Below are 18,543 nucleotides of genomic sequence, written 5' to 3'. Positions count from 1 at the left end.
TCAGCGTAAGGTTCATTAGTTCCTTGTATTACCTTAGATAATTGACCTTGTAAACCTCCATGCCCCTGTAAAGTTTTCCATGCCCTAACCGCATCTACAGCAATTTGTGCGTATACACCAGGATCATATTCAATTTGTTGCCGTTGACCCTCATAAGGTCCTTTTCCTAACAACATATCTAGATTTCTTTGAGGGTAACCGGCTGCTGCATTTCGCCTAGCTGTCTCCCTGCAAAATTCTTCATTGGCAACCTTCCATAACAAATATTGTCCTCCATTTAGCACAGATTTACACATACTAGCCCAATCTGCTGGCGTCATGTCCAAGTTGGTAATGGATTCGACCATGCTTACAGTGAACGGTGCTTGAGGACCATAGGTTGTTACAGCCTCCTTTAACTGCTTCACTGTTTTGAAATCTAAAGCATGGTGAATTCGCTGCCCTCCTGCCTGCTCAAGTACAGGGCATGCTAATCTTTGAGGTCCTGTCTCAGGATCCCATCCATCAACTACGGGGTTTGAGGGCCACTCAGCTATCTCCATAGGGGGAGCTGTTGGTTGAATTACGCCCTCTGATGATAGAACGGTGTTAGTAGCAGCCTCCTGTTGTAGCTTTTTCCCTAATAGCTGTTTCTCCTCTAAGCTTTCTTCCTTTAAATTTTCTTCCTCTGTCTGACTAGCTTGAGAGACCTTCTCTTTTGCTTGATCTAAAATGTCTTTCTCCATGGTCTGAACCTCTAACAATTTACTTAACACTCTTTCAGTTTGTTTTTTACTAATTTCTAATCTGTTATAAAGATAACGCAACCCAATAAGATAACACAAAACAAAACCGAAACAGAATGAAACAAAAACGGAACAAAAAATTGTTGTATCAATTTTCCTATTTTCTTGATATGTGCATTTGTGGTCTATTTCTATCTCTTCCTCAGGGGTGAACAACTTCAAACCTTGAGCCAACCATTTTTCCCAATCTGCCTGAGAAAATTCTAGGGATAGGCAGCTTGAAACAAACACAAAACAAATCAAAACAAGAACACATTGTTTTTTAAAATGGTCACCCATTCTCTCGCCTTCCCTTAGGGGCAAGTAATTTCACTTACCCTGAAGCTTCAGACGTTCCCCGCACGGGCCACCAAATGCCGCAGTCTGGCTGGGCACAAATCACGAGCCACTGAAGCAGGAACAAACTTTATTTTTAAACTGCAGGAAAACACTTCACACAGCTCCCGGGGAATCCTCCCAAACGCGCCACGAGGCTTGTCCAGGAACCCCCAGCCGGAAATATCTCTCCCGGAAATCCCTCCTCCTGCACTTCCCCAACCAATGGGAACTCTCGGGGAATCCCCGGAAATCCCCACGAGAACTCCAAAATAGTGCGAAAACTCAAAAGTTGCGGCAGAGGCGGACAGGCAGAGGCGCCTGTCAATCAATACTGTTGGCAAAATGCCAGGGGCCATACAGACTCAGCCGTGGCTCTCAGCAAATTATTCTTTTCTGGAGTCATCCATCTGTTAGCTCTCTGGAGTCAGGGTACCAACAGGCACATTTGCATGTCCTCTACAGATGAGATGGAGCTGTTGGCCGAGGGTTTGAAGTGGGGAACGAGAGCTTGAGGTGGTCCACACCTTAATTTTCTCATTTATGAAATGGGACCCCTGGAAAAACAATCTGAATAGTTTCATAAACTTCTAAGTCCTACTATCCCTCAGTAAGTCACCATCTTTGTTTCTGTGTCATTTCATTTAAAATAAAGGAAATTAAGCCAAATTAACTCTATAGGAAGTAAAATATCAAATAATACAGACAAGCCTATAACGATAGTAATACTAACAGTAGTGACTGTAACAGTGTCTGACTTTTTACTGAGTGCTTTCTGAGCAGTTTTTATGAAATCACTCAATCCGGGCTCCATTCTTCACACCCGATTCTGCTCCCTGGAGGCAATGTCTTTTAGCTCTAGCGGGGTCCTAGAGAGTCAATTCCATGTTCTTAAGTATGCTTATACTGCTATTTCTTCATTTGTCAATAATTTTTATATTATTTTGAGATAGATGATGATGTTTGAAAGGCTGCTTTGATGGATCCAAACACTGGGTGTTATGAAAGGACAGTTCACATGGAAAGACTATGATTCAAGTGATTTGGTATTTGTAAATAAGGGATATGTATAGACTCTTATGACTATTGATGAGTACATCTAAAGCAACCAACCATAGAAATAGCCAAATACAATTCATTGGTCCAATCAGACAATCCTCTTCCTTACTGTCTTGAGGAATTAAAAGATTGGTTGGAGCTGCATTCCAAACATTTATCTGTAATATGCTATAAAGGGTCTGAGATTAATTAACTAGAGGCTTAATGTGTGCCATAATGAGGGGCACATGTTGAGCATTTGTAAAATAATGGGTATTTCCTTTGTCAATTAGTTTTAACTATATTTTCATGTTTAACCTAATTACTGGATAATAAATTTACATTCTTCTCTTTTTTTGAATCATTTTCTAAATTAAGTATGTGAAGGTTTACTTGTGATGAAATCTGTGTAATTATTTATCTCTTCTTTCTAATAAAGAGCTTGTTTTAAAACAAAACAAAATTAAAACAACAACAAAAAAACCACAAGGAAAACAGAAAAAAGAAAAGAAAAACATGCAGTGAAATGAAAATTACTTAAAATTTAAAACTATATTTAATGCGAGTCTATCTTACACAGTAGGGAGTGGTATTATTTTCTTCCACTGAAGGTATAGCTTTTAAAAGAGAAAGGGGGGGGGAAGCCCTCTTCTATGTATTTCTATTCAAATTTCTGGCAGTGGAGGCACGATTTTGGTCAGTATTAACAGGCTTTATGTGGGTGAACATTATTAAACTGGTTTATGTGGTGAACATTTGAACAATTAACAGTTTGAAATAGGCTGTCAACACTGAACTGAATTATTTCAATAGTTTCTTTTCCCTCTTTGTAACTTTTCTTTGTGCAGTTAGCCAAAATGAAGGGATAAGATGGGCCCAACATTTACACTGAAATTAGTCTAATTAGAACTTTGGCAGGAGAACGGTAATGTGTGCTGTCTTGGGTTGAGTGTTTGTGAGATGCTTGCACATGGTCAAGGCTTGCACATGGAATGCCTTTGGCAATGGGTAGAGGGCATCCAGAGCATGGTAAGTTAGCTTATGTCCTCGCTGTGTGTTATGGTTTAGAGGTGGTGTCCCCCCAAAACTCACCTGTGAGACAATGCAAGAAGGTTCAGAGGAGAAATGATTGGATTGTGAGAGTGCCGCAGTCCGGCTGCAGCAAAATAACCGAGGGGTGACGAACAACTTGTGTAGATTGATACAGCAGGAGTGGGAGCCGTTTATTGCAGGACAGGAGCAGTATTTATACATTCCACACAGCTTATCTAATTAGCATAAACTAGATACATCAGTCAACCAATAAGAAATCTCCACACTTAATGGCTCGCTGGTGTTACTTCACAAACCACTCCCTCTGGCATTTTGCCAGGCGCCATCCAGACTTGTTTACAGACTCTAACATTTCTCTGGCAAAATGCCAGGCGCCATCCTGACTTGTTTACAGACTCTAACATGAAAGTTCTAACCCAATCAGTTAATTATTCCCTGATGGGATTAACTGAGTGGTAGCTAGAGGCAGGTGAGGTGTGGCTGGAGGAGGTGACTAATTAGAGGCGTGGCTATGGGAATATATTTGTATCTGGCCAGTGCAGTCTCTCTCTCTGCTTCCTGATGTGAGCTGCTTTCCTTTGCCACACTCTCCTGCCATGATGTTCAGCCTTACCTTGATCTTTGATCCCCAAGGAATGGAACTGGCCTTCTATGGATTAAGATCTCTGAAACCGTGAGCCCCCAAATAAACTTTTACTCCTTACAGTTGTTCTGGTCACAGCAGCAAAAAAGCTGACTAAAACACTGTGGGTCCATGGAGTGGAAATACTTTTGTCGATCAGCAATTCACCAATTGTGCACATTTGGGAAAGTCAACCAATTGCTTGAAACTCGAGTTTCCTCATATGAAAAATGAAGGTGTTAATAATGCTTTATACAATTGTCGTAAGGATTAAATGAGATTATCCTAGTAAAACTCTTAGAATTTGGGACCAAGACATGTTTAGTAAATGGTAGCTATTATTATTAATTTGCTCTGTCAAATTATTATTAGTCTTCACCCTAGTTGTTATTAGTCTTTACATTGGTTATTGATCTTCTGGCACTATATATGTGGGATCTTCTTCCTTCCTAGGCTAGAAGGTGGTAAACAAAGGGGAGGATTTGGGAAGAGCTGATTTCTGACCTATTAGAAGCAACCATATGTTACTAATGCTTTTTTCCTGTAAAATATATATTGAGAAGAAATTTTATGTGTAGGCTAGCATAGAAAGCTAAAACTTAGGAGAACAACAAATATGTATAGAGTTACAGCTATGCACACTAGATATTTCATATAATTGGCTATCTTGGATTCTCAGTTTCCTTATCTATAAAGAATTGGAATACATAATTTCCAGGTATAATTCCCAGTTGTATTAGTTAGAATCAGTTGTGGCTATAACTGAAATAGAAAAACTGTAAATGAGACAAAAATTTATTACTGTCTCACAAAAAATGTCCAGGGCATTGACATTGAGGATGGTATGGTGAATCTCTTCTACCGATGCCTCAAATGTCTAAACACTTTTTGGGGAATTCCTGAGGAAATAGTCCCCATCCTCTTCATTCAAGATGGCAGCTAGAACACCATAGCTACAGTCAGATGTGATATCTACACACTGAGTATTAGAGACAAAGTGGCAAAGAGTAATGGGCACAGGGCACATCAGTTATTTCATGAAAAGGGTCCCTCATCTTCATTTCCCACTGGCCAGAGTTATTCGAATAGCCACGCTTGGCTGTGTGGGCAGCCGGAGAATGTAACCCTTATACTGGGGAGTCATGTAGCAGCAAAAAATAACATAACCATGGCAGAAGTGGAGAAGAGTTATTGGGGGCAATACTCTCTGTCACATAAGATATAGGACCAGTTTTTGCTTCTACTCTCAAGACACCATCGTGTACTTACTAAAAGTTGTATTGGTTTGGTGCTTCAGGGTTAAACCACTCAGTTCCTTCCATGTAGTGTTTTTTTCAACATTAACTTGCTCCAAATTGACTCCTGTCCACACCTTCTCACCACCTCAACCTGTTGGTCTCATTTCACTTAAGGGCAATTCGGTTCTTCCAGTTGCTCAGCCCCTAAACCTTGGCATCATCTTTGTGACCATCTTTCTTTTTCATGTCACATCCAAGCCATTGGCAAATTACTCATTCTCTTCTCTCATCTACTCTAACCTGGATAATTGCAAAATTTATCTAAGTCCTGTCTTTAACTTTTCCTCTCCTCTGTCAATTCCCAGCACATTGCTAGAGTGATGCTACAAATATGTGAATCCAAGGGCTTACTTTTAAGAAGCATAATGAAGTATTTACAAGTAAAATGATATGATATTTGAAATCTATACACTTGAGTCAATAATGGGGTAAAGGGAGATGAAATAAGATGGGCAAAATTTTGATAATTATTGAAGCCAGGTGATATATGGATAGAGACTTATTGGTTCATTTTTCTTTATTTGGCACAAAACATGTACACAATGAAAAGTTTTTTTTTTTTCAAATGTAAGTCACTCTCCAGCTCTTACTCTTCAGACTAAAAGGTGTAGTCCCTTCTCATCTTTGCTGATTTAACAGTATGATACATATATACTGAATACCTACTATAGGGAGAAAATGAAACAATCCTTATTCCTTGTCTTTGTGGAGTTTATGTCTTCAAGTCTTCACTAAAATTTCACCTTGCCAGAGAGGACTTCGTTGGCCACTCTGTTTTCTAAAATTGAAATGAAATTCACGTAACATACATTATCTCTCTTTTAGTGTTCATGTAGGGTACTCGCAGCATTATGCAACTATGACCTTTAGCTGATTCTAAAACATGTTTTATCACCCCAAAAGGAAACTCACCATCCCCATTAGGCAGTCACTCGGATAGTAACTCTGACTTTATTTTATTTTATTTTTTATTTTTTTAATTTATTTTTATTTTTTTTAAATTTTTTATTGTTGGTTGTTCAAAACATTACAAATTTCTTGACATATCATATTCCACACTTTGATTCAAGTGGGTTATGAACTCCCACCTTCACCCCATACACAGATTGCAGAATCACATCAGTTACACATCCATTGATTTACATATTGCCATACTAGTGTCTGTTGTGCTCCACTGCCTTTCCCATCCTCCACCATCCCCCCTCCCCACCTCTCCCCTCCCCTCCCCTCCTCTCTCTCTACCCCCTCCACTGTATAACCCTGAGGGTCTCCTTCCATTTCCATGCAATTTCCCTTCTCTCTCCCTTTCCCTCCCACCTCTCATCCCTGTTAAATGTTAATCTTCTTCTCCTGCTCTTTGTCCCTACTCTGATCTTAGTTACTCTCCTTATATCAAAGAAGATATTTGGCATTTGTTTTTTAGGGATTGGCTAGCTTCACTTAGCATAATCTGCTCTAATGCCATCCATTTCCCTGCAAATTCTATGATTTTGTCATTTTTTAATGCAGGTAACTCTGACTTTAAATGGCAGCATCCATGTATCTTCTCCTCTTTCCCTGCTTTAATTTATTTTTCTGTAGAATTTGCCACCATTTTATTAGTTTCCTACATGTGCCACATCTAAGTACCTCAAAGTAGGTGAATTAGAACAACAGAAATGTATTATCTCCGTTGCAGATGCTGGAAGTCTGACATCAAGGTGGCAGCGGGTTGGTCTGAGGTTTATTAAGAGATGATCTCTTCCATACCTCTCCCCCAGTTCTGGCAGTTGGTTGGTAATCTTTGGAATCCCTTGGCTTGTATGTCTAACACACAGAACTCTGTCTTCATGTTTAGATGATGTGCGTGTATGCGTGTGTCTCCTTTTCAATAAGGACACCAAACATATTGGATTAGAAGCCTACTGTACTCCACTATGACCTTGCTTTGCCCTAATTAATTGTATATATAATGACCCTAATTGGTCACTTTCTTAGGTACTGGGGGCTAGGACTTCAACAAAGAATTGGGGTGGGTGAACAATCCAATCTGACACCATTCAATACATTACATATTGTATTCATATTGCTTATTGATTGTTTCTCCCTATACCAGTTGCCAGGAGGACAGAGACTGTCTATCTTCTAACACTACATAAACAATATCCAACAACTGGAATAAAACCTTGAAGACAGGGAAGCTGTCAGTTTGGGATTCTATTGAATCACTATCACCTATAATAGTGCACACAGTAGGCATTCAATAAATATTTGTAGGATGAACCAATGTAGTGGCACCCCCTTTCTCCACAGAAAAGTCTTAGCTGGGCTTCTCCAGAAATCTTCATCATGGCTGATTTTAGGACAGTCAGCAAAAGAGTCTCTGCAAAAGAGTTCAACGTAAAGAAACTTCCTGCTTCTGTGTTGCCCTGTTTTATGTGGCCACTGTCCAGGAAGTTACCAGCACTCTAGGTGCTGGACACCCCCTTACTGGTTTTTCACAAACGTATCCAGTATAGTAGTTTGTAGAAATGTGTAAACAAGTCCTCTGGCCTTGAGCTGGGGCTTCACAGAGATGTCTACATTTCTAAAATAAGAGAAGTTACCATTTGGGCTCCATGGTAACAACTGGCAGGGGGAGGAAAGAAAGGGGAGAATAAGCTCCTCAGGTGTTGTCCTTGAAGAGTTAACTTGCCCAAAACAGTGAAAGAAAAATCTGCTTTTATGTGAACTTCTGCAGACTGTGAACTTCTGAGCCCCTCCCCTTACATGCTGGGTATAAAGTTCTGAAACTCCCTGAATTCGGGTGGGATTCAGGAGATTGATTGATTACAGCAAAAGCTGTGTCCTCTAAAACTGGCTACAGCCAAATAAAACTGTTTCCTGCTATCTTTGGTGCTTTGTCTCATCTGTCCCTACAACACCAGTGGCTCTAAGATGGAACAAACTTGGTTCTGTTTAATAGACCCTATGATAAACAATGAATGCAGTAATCCTTTATGGAGAAAAAGAGGAACATTAGCATTTCTGAAAATCAGGTCCTAAGAAGTGTATTTTTATTGGAAGGAAATATCTTACTGTCTTTATTTATGACTGTTAATTATAATTTTCAATGGCTAATATGCCAGAAAACTAGAAATGGTACATTCCTGTTGAAAGGACTCTTTTTGAAAGGAAAGTGAGAAAGCAAGAGACAGGCAAGCGAGAAATGAAAGACAGAGACCGGGCAGAGATTCACACGAAAATCTATTTTTCTAAGCTGACAAATAAAGCCCACCTCTCTATAGAGAGGAGAGAGGCCCCGAGATGTTCAGGTGTTGAGCTTTTGTGGGGTAGAGGTTTGGAGTTGTAGCTGTGGTGCTGTGGGATAGGCTTGGGTGCTGTGTCAGAGCTAGGTGGGTGGGAATAGCATGGGATTGGCTTAGGTTAATGGTACCATGGGGCTTTCCAGAGCAAAGGGGTGGTGTCCTTCTGGGATTAGCTTAGGGTTATGGTACCATGGGGTAGGTCACTAATGAGGGTGGGGAGAGTTCCAGTAAGTGGAAGTGTTGGAAAGCAAAACTTATGAGATGGCTGTTAACATTTAAGATGACTGCTCAAATGTTAAATCAAGACCCTATACCTTTAATCCCATCAGCTTCAGAGGCTGAGACAGGAGGATCATGAGTTCAGAGCCAGCCTCAATAAAAAGCAAGGTGCTAAACAACTCAGTGAGACTCTGTCTCTAAATAAAATACAAAAAATAGGGCTGGGGATGTGCCTTGGTTGTCGAGAGCCCCTGAGTTCAATCCCCAGTACCTGCCTGCCCCCAAAAAAATTAAATAAAATTTTCTACATTTCCATGGGTGAATCATTTCCATGCTTATACTATATTTATGTAAGTTATATAATAACAGGTAAACAGACTCTTTTTGATGCTAATTGCAAAATAAACTTTAAAAAACTAGAATAAATGCAGGTAAAGTATCTTAGTTCATTTGAAGGATAATATACTCTACAGACAAGGTCTTTTCTGTATTCAAAAGGACATTTCCAGAAAAAAAAAAAAGAAGCTATTTGTGCTTGGCCTCTTTGAGGAGAAGGGGAGGAGAAAATTCATACTGTCAGATGAAGGTTTTGTATGATAACATGAGAGACATAGCAAAGTTCAAAAAGCTAGCTATTAAAATGCATTAGAGAACCAACTGCTTACAGAAGTCCCATGTAAGGCCTTTCACGGACATCAGCAGGCAGCAGATGGTGCTATTCCATCTTGACTTAGAAACTGTGAAGCAGGCACCTTGGAAAGGACAGCAAATGACAGTCTCCTTTTTAGCACCATAATTTGGAAAAGTGAACTAGAGTTAAAGATTCTTTTTATGGAAGCATTCCTTTTTCCTAGTACTTTATTTGCACAAAAACTAAACACGAGCATTCTACTCATAACTGAAGTCAGTGATGAGGATGGGAAAGGAAGTTAGAGCTTGTTAGGGTGTTTTCTCCCACGCCTAAAAAAGTCCATGTCAAATTGGTTGGCATTTAATTAATTCAGGTCACTAAAAAATATTTAGTGTTTATAAGTGTGCCCAGCACATTTATAGGTATTATTGGATATCTATGAATAAAATAGACAAAGACTTCTGTACTTGTGAAGCTTCTATTGTAGGAGGGGGAGAGAGAAAATAAAACTAATAAATTAGAAAATCGTTCAGTGTATAAGGAGATGATAAGAAATATTATGAAAAATTAAGATAGAACATGGTAAGGGGGCTCAGGAATGCTGGGTGGTGGAGCAGGTTTGATTTTATTAAGCCATTTTATTAATTGTGAAGTTGACATTTCAACAAAAATGTAAAGGATGGAAGGGAATCAGCATTATAGGAAATTGAATGCCTTGTCATGTTTCAAACAGTGGTGTAAATCTTATTTATGTTTTTAAAAGGTCATATAGATACATAATGAGAATGGTAAATTTTATAGTGCCAAAGATATAATGTGGGAGACCCATGAGGGGGCTGACAGCAACCCAGACAAAAGGTGACCATGGCTTAGTCCAGCTTGCAATGGAAGTCACAAAGGAGGTGTTGAGAAGTAGCTGGGTTGGGAATGTTTATCTTGATATTAGAGCCAGTAGATTTTTTTTTCCTGATGCAATTAATGTTAGATGTGGGGATAAGAGAGGCATCAAAAAAGACTTAGGCTTTTTGTCCTAGTTAACTGGAATGATGGGAAAAGATTACCAGAAGAGTGAGTTTTAAAGCATAAATTGGGAGTTGTAAATTGAACATGTTCATTTTGAGATGTCCAACATTTATTGAGATGAAAAGGTTTTGAGAAATGAGGGCTTGAAAGGAAGACCAGGGTCACAGTTTTGGACCTACTGGATGTGCAGGTAAATGGATGGTGTTGGAGAAGATAATGCTAAGTGAAGTGTCTTTTAGCCACTAAGGTGGCAAGAAGGAGCCAAGAAGGTGACAGTTGAATATGAAATTGATAATCCGTTTGCACCAGTATGAAATATTCTCAGAACAGGAAAGACTGGGATTAAGGAAGTGATCTAGAAGATTAGCATAGCCTGGGCCATATAAAAAGAGCCTGAACTTGACTTGACAGTCGATATGGAAATGGGGATAGGACAGTGCTATCATAGAGGCAGATTGTCTAGGGCTTAGTGACAGGTTAGATTTGTAGGATGAGAAAGAGATAAAAATGTCTGAGTCATGGGAGGGTGATTAGGGACAGTGGTAGAAGAGAAGAGATGAATTGCAGAGGGAGAGTTTTTTTTCCCTATCTTTGTATACATTGGTATATTTGTTCCTCAACTCTTTCATTCTGGAAAATGAAACAATTCTCTTTATAGTATTTCTATAAAGTTTCAAGATCAAGGGAGAAAACTGGAAAATACAACTTATCAGGTTTAATAGAAGACCTGTGATACTCTCTTTCTCCATTCTATGGTGATTCTTTAAAAAAAATAATTAATTTTTGATTGACAAATAAAAATTATGTAGACATAACATTTTGAAATATGTGTACATTGTGGTATGGCTAAATTGAGCATATGCATTCTCACCTACTTAATCAAATATATTCAGCCATTTTCAGGAACACAATACATTCTCATTTTTAGTATAGTCATCATGCTATACAACAGATCTCTTGAACTTACTTGCTCTTATCCAATTGAAATTTTGCATCCTTTAATCAACAGCTCCCCAACCGCTGTCCCATCCCCTGGTGACCATTTTCCATGATCTTCTTCTATGAGTTTGACATTTTTAGTTTTTGCATGTAAGTGATACCATGTGGTACTTACCTTTCTGAGCCTGGCTCATTTCACTTAATATAATGTCCTCCAGATTCATCAATGTTTTTGCAAATGACAGCATTTCTTTCCTTTTAAAGGCTGAATTATGTCCTCTTGTGTGTGTGTGTGTGTGTGTGTGTTCCACTTTCTTTATCTACTTTTCCTCTAATGGACACAAGGGTTATCATATCTTGTTCATTGTGAAGAATGCTGCAATAAACTTGAGACTGTAGATATGTCTTTGGCATATTGATTTCATTCCCTTTGGATATAAACCCAGTAGTGGGATTGCTGGGTCATATGATACTTCCATTTAATTTTCTGATCATTCTCCATAATGTTTTCCATAATGGCTGTACAACATTGTGAATTTTTGAAAAATCACTTGAATCATGTTTACTTTATAATTGTAACCAAGAAATTTATATTACTTTAAAAAATGAAGTTAGCATGTGGTTTCTGGAAGTGAATAACACAGGGAAGGCATTTTCAATTAAAACAAAACAGGAAGCAGTTCCAGATCAATTGTGTAGAAAAGGGATGGTGACAGGCCCCAGGCCCCATTGGCACTTACGCTTTTGTCCCTTCAATGCATATATTTGCAAAATACCATCTGCCTTTCTAATGTGCAACTTTCCTGCAGTAATTGGTGATGCCAATGTCTGAATAGGAGATAGAATGAGGGTGACATTCTACTGACATTTATAGGCATTACCAATGGAAAGGAGCTCTTGTTTTTTAGACACATTTCCAATTTATGAGGTATTTTAAAATTTAAATTATAACCGAAGGTTATCATATTAGTTATTATTCAGCACATATTTGCACCAATTCTGTGACAGGCACTAGATCAGGATGTAACCAGGCACAATTATAATTTGCATATTTTTGCTGAACCTCAAATACTTAATTGTTGGTACTTACTTTATCTTCTAAATGGTGTCATGGGAAGGTTTTAAAACAACCCCATCAAGATTACATCTGGATGACAGAGATTGTAAGATGCCATGGCTTGCAGAGTGCATACTAAATCTTCAGGATAAAAGGTGCAAAATGGTACATCTTAACAATTGATGAAAGGTTTTTATTTCATCTTCAAATCTGAAGTTTAATTTTGCTGGATACAAGATTCTTGATTGGCACCCATTATCTTTCAGAGTTTGAAATATGTTATTCCAGGATCTTCTAGCTTTCAGGGTCTGTGTTGAAAAATCTGCCATTATCCTAATTGGTTTACCCCTTTATATAATCTGATTCCTTTCTCTTGTGGCTTTTAAAATTCTCTCCTTATTCTGTATGTTGGGCATTTTCATTATAATGTTCTTGGTGTGGATCTGTTGTGATTTTCCACGTTCTGCATCCTGTTGGCTTCTTGGATTTGGATTTCCATTTCATTCTTCATGTCTGGAAAGTTTTCTGATATTATTTCATTGAACATATTGCTAATTCCTTTGGTTTGGGCCTCTATGCCTTCCTCTCTCCCAATAACTCTTAAATTTCGTCTTTTTATGCTATCCCATATGACCTGAACAGACACTTCTTAGGATATACAATCAATAAATATATGAAAAAATGCTCATCATCTCTAGCAATCAGAGAAATGCAAATCAAAACTACTCTAAGATATCATCTCACTCCACTCAGAATGGCAGCTATTATGAAGACAGACAACAACAAGTGTTGGCAAGGATGTGGGGAAAAAGGTACACTCATACATTGCTGGTGGGACTGCAAATTGGTACGGCCAATTTGGAAAGCAGTATGGAGATTTCTTGGAAATCTGGGAATGGAACCAACATTTGACCCAGCTATTCCTCTCTTCAGACTATACCCAAAGGACTTAAAAACAGCATACTACAGGGACATAGCCACATCAATGTTTATAGCAGCACAATTTGCAATAGCTAAACTGTGGAGACAACTTAGATGTCCTTCAGTGGATGAATGGATTAAAAAAATGTGGCATATATACACAACAGAATTTTACACAGCATTAAAAAAGAACAAAATCATGGCATTTGCAGGTAAATGGATGGTGTTGGAGAAGATAATGCTAAGTGAAGTTAGCCAATCCCAAAAAAACAAGTGCCAAATGTTTTCTCTGATATAAGATGACTGACTCCTAGTGGGGTTGAGGGGAGAGATAGCATGGGAGGATTAAATTAATTCTAGATAGGGAAGAGGGGTGGGAGGGAAAGGGAGGGGGCAGGGGATTAGCAAGGATGGTGGAACGTGATGGACATCATTATACAAAGTACATGTATGAAGACTTGAATTGGGTGTCAACATACTATATGTACAGAGATAAAAAATTGTGGTATATATGTGTATTAAGAATTATAATGCAAAAAAAACCCCAAAATACATGTATAAAAGCATAAATTGGTGTGAACATACTTTATATACAGAGATATGAAAAATTGTGCTCCATATGTGTAATAAGAATTGTACTGCATTCTACTGTTGTTGTGTATTTTAAAAAAATAATAAAATCAATTAAAAAATAAAAAAAAAACCCAATTAATGAAATGTGTAGTAGGTAGCATTTACTGAGTCCTAGCTTTTTGCCAGGCACTATGCTAAATGCTCACCATGCACTAATCTTAGTCCAGAACATCTGCATTCAAATTAGGTTTTGTCCAAATCACACTTTTCCCTAAGGAGATGCTTGCTTTACAGTTTGCAACTAAATTTCCTACGTAAGTTCAGTTTGCCTGCTTGTAGTTTAGAAATCCAAGGATTATTTTCTTCCTAGCTTTAATATTCAGAACCCTTTAAATCCTGGGGACTGAATTTTCATATGGGGAAGAGTTTATTATATGATTGTATAAATTCAATTCAACCAACATTTCTTTCCTGCTTATTTTAGAAGAACTATTGTAAATATTTTAAGATTGAGCTTTTGCCAGCAAAAACTTAAAATTCAGTGGAATCACAGGTATGTTATTAGAATATGTAAAAGATGGCCGAATGACTTACGCGCTGAAGGTAAGTCTCATATTGTGGGCATGTAGAAGAAAAGCAATTAACATACAGCTCCCAAAATGACAGTTCAAAGTACAAATTTTTGACAAAAAATTGTACAAAAAGCAATATTAATCCAGTAGTAATAATACTTAGAAACTTGAAGTTTGATCTTTTCCCTAGCTAGCTAGCAACATGCAGTAGATAACTCTGGATACTGGGCAGCAGCAGCCAGCCATAGCTCCCAGTCAATCACTTGATCATGAGGATAAAAAATTGATGTAAGTATTGTGCATGGTGAGAGATAGGGGTTTAATTTCATTTTGTTGCATATGGATTTCCAGTTTTCCCAGCACCATTTTTTGAAGAGGCCATCTTTTCTCCAATGCATGTTCTTGGCACCTTTGTCTAATATAAGATAGTTGTAGTTTTGTGGGTTAGTCTCTGTGTCCTCTATTCTGTACCATTGATCTACCAGTCTGTTTTGGTGCCAATACCATGCTATTTTTGTTACTATAGCTCTGTAGTATAGTTTAAGTTCTGGTATAGTGGTGCCACATGCCTCACTCTTCCTGCTAAGGATTACTTTAGCTATTCTGGGTCTCTTATTTTTCCAGATGAATTTCATGACTGCTTTTTCTAATTCTATGAGGAATGTCATTGGAATTTTGATTTAAATTATATTAAATCTGTATAAAGCTTCGATCATTTTGACAATATTAATTCTGCCTATCCAAGAACAACGGAGATCTTTCCATCTTCTAAGATCTTCTTTAATTTCTTTCTTTAGAGTTTCTGTAGTTTTTCACTGTACAGTACTTTCACTTCTTTTGTTAAGTTGATTCCCAAGTATTTTATGTTTTTTGAGGCTATTATAAATGGGGTTGTTTTCCTCATTTCTTCTTTAGAGGATTTGTTACTGACATAAAAAAAAACTCAAATCAAAGTGGATCAAGAACTTAGGAATTCAACCAGAGACCCTGCACCTAATAGAAGAAAAAAAATAGGCACAAGTCTCCATGATGTTGGATAAGCTCCAACTTCCTTAATAAGATTCCTGTAGGGCAAGAATTAAAATAAAGAATCAAGAATTGGGATGGATTCAAACTAAAACATTTCTTCTCAGCAAAAGAAACAATCAGCAAAGTGAATAGAGAGCCTTCAGAATGGAAGCAAATTTTTACCACACACACATCAAATAGAGCACTAATCTCTAGGATATATAAAGAACTCAAAACTCTTCATACACACACACACACACACACACACACACACCACCACCACCACCACCACCACCAACAACAACAAAAATAACCCAATCAATGAATGGGCCAAGGAACTGAACAGACACTTCCCAGAAGATGATCTACAATCATCTTCTTTTGTTAAGTTGATATGAAAAAATGTTCAACATCTCTAGCAATTAGCAGCTATTAAAAATAATAATTACAGATAGCAGCTGTTAAGAATACAAACAACAATAAGTGTTGGCAGGGATGTGGGGGAAAACACACATTCATACATTGCTGGTGGGACTGCAAATTGGTGCAACCAATCTGGAAAGCAGTATGAAGATTTCTTGGAAAACTGGGAATGGAGCCACCATTTGACCCAGCTATCCCACTCCTCAGTTTATACCCAAAAGACTTAAAGACAGCATACTACAGGGACACAGCCACATTAATGTTTATAGCAGCACAATTCACAATAGCTAAACTGTGGAACCAACCTAGATGTCCCTCAGTAGATGAATGGATAAAGAAAATGTGGTAATATTCCATACACAATGGAATATTACCTCGCATTAAAAGAGAATAAAATAATGGCATTTGCAGGTAAATGGATGGCATTGGAGAAGATAATGCTAAGTGAAGTTAGTCAATCCCCAAAAAACAAATGCCGAATGTTTTCTCTGACATAAGGAGGCTGATTCATAGTGGAGTAGGGAGGGGGAGCATGGGAGGTTTAGACAAACTCTAGATAGGGCAAAGGGGAGGGAAGGGAAAGGAGGGGGAATGGGAGTAAAAAAGATCGTGGAATTAGATGGACATCATTACCCTAAGTGCATGTATGAAGACAGGAATGGTGTGAATATACTTTATATACAACCAGAGATATGAAAAACTGTGATTTATATGTGTAATATGAATTGCAATGCATTCTGCTTCATATATAACAAATTAGAATAAAAATAAATAAATAATTTTAAAAGTACATTAAACAAAGAGAGAAGGGGAGGTGAGGTGGTGTGGGGTAGGGGGGTGGGGGCTATGTGACTGGCTCTGGGTCCTTCCTTGAATTCCTGCATGAACACCTTTCCAATGACCACATCGTCGTCATCCTTAAACGCTGTGTGGAAGACTACTGTGACTGTCCTTTTTAGATTGAATGTACAAGGTCACATCATCCCTATAATGGATAACTGCCCTATAACTTCCTTGCGCTCTTCTTGAGTTGGAAGTATTTCTCCAAGACAGAGGCAAAACACTTTTTTTCAACATGCCAGCCTGATGCACAATGAAATCCTTGGACGTAGGCAGATTTTCGAGGTCATGTAGTGTTATGGCATGACTGCTCAGAAAGAACACAAAGACTGGATTTGAAACAAATTAAAGAATCTTATTTTATCTATCCCTCCCGGCCAGGGATGCTTCTGCCAGAGCCCAAGTAGCCTAATATTTAAGGAAGAAAATATTAGGTTCTAATATTGGTTCTAATATTTAAGGAAGAAAACCTCATCTTATGGAATCTACAAATTGCAAACAAGCAGGATACAAGGGCTGAGAAAAGCAGTTAGCAGAGCAGAATTAGACAACCACATCGGTGGGTTCGAGCACAGTTGTGTTGTACATCCCGGGTTCAAGTACATTTGCAGGTTGTATGAAGCACAGAAAAACATTTTTTTTTTTTTTTAAAATGCTTCTTCAAAACAGCTTATATAACATTCTCACATGGGAACTATAAAGATGGAGTCACTATGGCTATACTTACTATTTTATTAATCTATATTTTCTAATCTATAAACTATAACTTGTATTGACGAACTCAGATCATAACAATAGCAAAGAGACATTGTATCCTGATTCTAGATTTACCAAGAAACTCCCATAAACCCTCTTTAATAACTCATCAGCACCATGTGCCTGAAGTTCCTTGTAGAATTCAAAGAAATACAGATCATCACTTTCATTTTGTCTCCATTAGGATTTGAAATACGATAGGAGTATCTGCAAATGTTACTTCTACTGCTTCTAGTTTGTTTCCGGAAGCTGCATTCGTGAACTTGAGCATGAGCATCTCCTTGATGAGGCAATTGTTCACTTCCAGCAGGATCACGGTGGTGGTTGGCCCCCGACCTCACCGACTGGTCTGCTCAACCCCCACACCCCCTCTGCCAGCATTTTTGAATATGGGTGTTCAATAAATTACATGAGATACTTAATACTCTTTTAAAATAGGTGTTATGCCATGTGATTTGGCCCAACTGCAGGCTAATGTAAGTATTCTAAGCACGTTAAAGGTAAGCTGTGATACTCATTGGTAGATTAGGTGTATTAAGTGAATTTTATGGTGATGATTTTTGCAACTTATGATGGATTTATTGGGAATAACTCTATTGTTGATCAAGGGGCTTCTGTATCCTAATGGGTGGAGGGAGGGAGATCAGGGAAAACTTAAGAGTTGATGGCACTTGAGCTTGGCATCCTGAATGACTAGGCCTCCACAAGGGGAGAACTAGTGCAATTAAATACCTCTTAAGCTTGGCACGTGGCACATGCCTCTCATCCCTCCTACTTAGGAGGGAGATTGATGTAGGAGGATCACCTGAGCTGAGGCATTCAAGGCTGGCCTGGGCAACATAGTGAGACCCCATCTTAAAACTACAACAAAACCTTTATAATTCACCCAAATATTGGATGGGTCAAAAAGCAAGGGTCATATATATGACAGAAGGTGGATTTTCTTAAATTGAGAAATTACCACCATGGAGCATTCTACAAATATAATAGTTCAGAAAAAGCAACTTGAAGCTACATTATAGACAGTTACATTGCTCTTGCCACCCTTCGTGGACTGGCCTGAACTTAAATTACGAGTGGATACCTCACTGATCTTTTTGACCTGGAAGAATGAAAAGAAGAGGTAATTTCTTAAACTACCACACAGCCTTAGTCAGCTTTTCATTGCATGACCAATCACCTG

At 38.3% G+C, this 18,543-nt stretch overlaps 1 pseudogene; it reads right to left on the bottom strand.

Moving 5' to 3' along the window:
• Positions 1 to 4,870: 4,870 nt before the first annotated feature.
• Positions 4,871 to 18,543, bottom strand: part of LOC114092822 (actin-related protein 2/3 complex subunit 2-like) — a 45,133-nt pseudogene continuing 31,460 nt past the window's right edge.

The sequence above is a fragment of the Marmota flaviventris genome, chromosome 7 (assembly GCF_047511675.1).
Source record: "Marmota flaviventris isolate mMarFla1 chromosome 7, mMarFla1.hap1, whole genome shotgun sequence".
In the NCBI taxonomy this organism is placed as follows: domain Eukaryota; kingdom Metazoa; phylum Chordata; class Mammalia; order Rodentia; family Sciuridae; genus Marmota; species Marmota flaviventris.
Note: the sequence above shows the minus strand (reverse complement) of the source record. Positions and strands in the feature narration are given on the sequence as shown.